This window comes from Homarus americanus, unplaced genomic scaffold (assembly GCF_018991925.1).
Source record: "Homarus americanus isolate GMGI-L3 unplaced genomic scaffold, GMGI_Hamer_2.0 scaffold16936, whole genome shotgun sequence".
In the NCBI taxonomy this organism is placed as follows: Eukaryota; Metazoa; Arthropoda; class Malacostraca; order Decapoda; family Nephropidae; genus Homarus; species Homarus americanus.
Window position 1 is genome coordinate 1 of NW_024739908.1, and position 2,500 is coordinate 2,500.

The following is a 2,500-nucleotide window of genomic DNA, read 5'->3' on the forward strand; positions in this document are numbered from 1 at the left end:
TTGCGCTGACTACGTCCCTGCCCTTTGTACACACCGCCCGTCGCTACTACCGATTGAATGATTTGGTGAGGCCTTCGGACTGGCGCTCTTGGATTGTCGGCCCCGTTGCCCGCGAGGGTTTTCTGGGGTCGTCGCCTCGAGCTGACGGAAAGATGTCCAAACTTGATCATTTAGAGGAAGTAAAAGTCGTAACAAGGTTTCCGTAAGTGAACCTGCGGAAGGATCATTAACAGAGAGAAAGAGAACGGGGCGCTCTTAAAACTACTACTACTACTCTCCTGATTTGGGCGGTCTCGGGCTCTGCTCTGGCAACTCCAGCAGCGAAAGAGGACAATCCCGGCCCCCGCACCAAAAATAGGTACCACCACGCTGTAGGTGGACCACACTCGGGCGAGAGCGCGAAGACCGGAGGAGGAGGACGGACGGGGCTTTGGACGGCTGCCCGTCCGTTCCTTACTACCGGTGAATAAGCCTCTTGACCCAAAAAGAGTGAAATTCAAGTGTCAAAAAACAACAACAAGCCGTCCGGCCAAACCCAAACCACAAACTTGGGCTATGTCTGTCAAACCCTTTCATTGAGACTCGACCTGTGATGGTTAGTCGCAAAAAGACCAAATGGCAAATACACAACTCTTAACGGGGGATCACTCGGCTCGTGGGTCGATGAAGACCGCAGCAAACTGCGTGTCGGTATGTGAATCGCAAGAATACCAGATACATCGACAAGTTGAACGCATATTGCGGCGGCGGCAGCCATATGAGCTTGTCGCCGCCACTCCTCTACGAGGGCCGGAAATATACATCCATCGGTTGCTGCGAGTTCGGTGCCTGCTGACTGTCTCCCCGACACGAGGGTAACCCGAACCGAGCTTCCGCCTTGGGGTTTAATCGCCCGCGCCTTGCGCGAGGCGTGCCCTTAAAAACAAGCAAGCCTATCACTAGCAAGTCCATGGACTTGGCGCACCCACATTCAACCACAACAAAGCGACAGTTGTCGCCCTCGCAAATAACTGGAGGCGGCGCTCTTTTGCCTGCTGTCCACAGAGACACGAATGGCCGTCGGCCGCTCATGGCTGATGCTGCACATGTTCTAAGAGGCACTCCATCCCACGAAGAGGAAACGAAACCGGGTCGGATATCTTTTAAGTAAGCCCCGCCGGAATTTCGTCTATCACCTCGAAAAGAGTGCTTGGCATGCATTGCAGTGGAACCTAAATTGATGAGTGCGCCTGGGCCCGCAGTCTACCATGTAGTGGTGCAGGCAGAGAGATGAGAATGCTTGGGTGACGCCGTGCTCTTCCTCACGCGCTCCTCCACCCTCTCCCACGGTCAGACGCGGTGTGGGCGTTCTCTTTGAGAGTTCGCCACGAGTCCACGTCTATCTCATGACTGGGAGGGAGGCAGGGGGAGTTCTCTCTAAACGCGTTAAAGACGGTGTTGCGCCTCATAACGGCGCTCGCCGGGATAGAGCACTAGTTCTGCAGCCGGAAAGGCCGCTCACGCCAATTAATACTGCGACTCTCGCTCTCTTTCTCCGGATAAACAAGTGCCACTGCTGTGGCATGCGGGAACGGGGAAAGAGGTCAAAGTTTAAGCGGCAAAGGTGCGGCCGAGTAAGGGCGGAACACGAGCGTATATGCATTAAAACTGTGTGTGTATATGACTCTGCGAGAGATGTTCTGCTGGAACACTTTTCCTATTGGCTATTTACCACTCAATGAGAAGGAACGGAGTCAGGGGTGGGAGTGCCGGCGCCATGGCCGCTGGTACCCCCGCGACAAGCCCCTCAAACCTTCCTGCCTGGTAATGTCGGTGGTGAAGAAAGTCGGTGGCAGAGCGTCTTCCGCTTCGTGGTTGGGGAACTTGTTCCCCCTAAGGATGATGAGACCACGATCGACCTCGTAGTAGGAGAGAGCTACCCGCCAAATTTAAGCATATTAATAAGCGGAGGAAAAGAAACCAACAGGGATTCCCTTAGTAAGGGCGACTGAACCGGGAAAAGCCCAGCGCATAACCTCGATGTCTTCGGGCACGAGGGGTGTTGCGTTTCAGAGGGTCCAGCACGCCGTCCCATACCGTCTAAGTCAAGCTTGAAAGCGGCCACTGCCCATGGAGGGTGACAGGCCCGTATGGCGGCGCCCGTGAGGGTACAGATGGGACGGTCGGAAAGGGCCTCTCTGTAGAGTCGGGTTGCTTGAAAGTGCAGCCCAAAGCAGGTGGTAAACTCCATCTAAGGCTAAATATGACCACGAGACCGATAGCGAACAAGTACCGTGAGGGAAAGTTGAAAAGAACTTTGAAGAGAGTTCAAGAGTACGTGAAACCGTTAAGAGCCAAACGGGTGGAAACTCGAAGGTCGAACTGAGGGGATTCAGCTCATCGGCTGTCGGCTGGGTGGGGTGTTGTAATTGAGCGACCCAAAAATGTTTGGGCGCGCCCCCACTCACGCTGGCGTCGGCGGGCGTATTTCGCCTGGTAGTAGGTCACCGCGACCCGTTGC

The 2,500-nt window shown here is 54.9% G+C and overlaps 1 non-coding gene and 1 pseudogene across 1 annotated transcript; both read left to right on the top strand.

The window, feature by feature from the left end:
• Positions 1-628: 628 nt before the first annotated feature.
• On the top strand, positions 629-792 carry LOC121875022. The gene has a single exon (XR_006090533.1). It is a non-coding gene; the product is annotated as a 5.8S ribosomal RNA (ribosomal RNA).
• Positions 793-1,894: 1,102 nt separating this feature from the next.
• Positions 1,895-2,500, top strand: part of LOC121875023 — a 9,061-nt pseudogene continuing 8,455 nt past the window's right edge.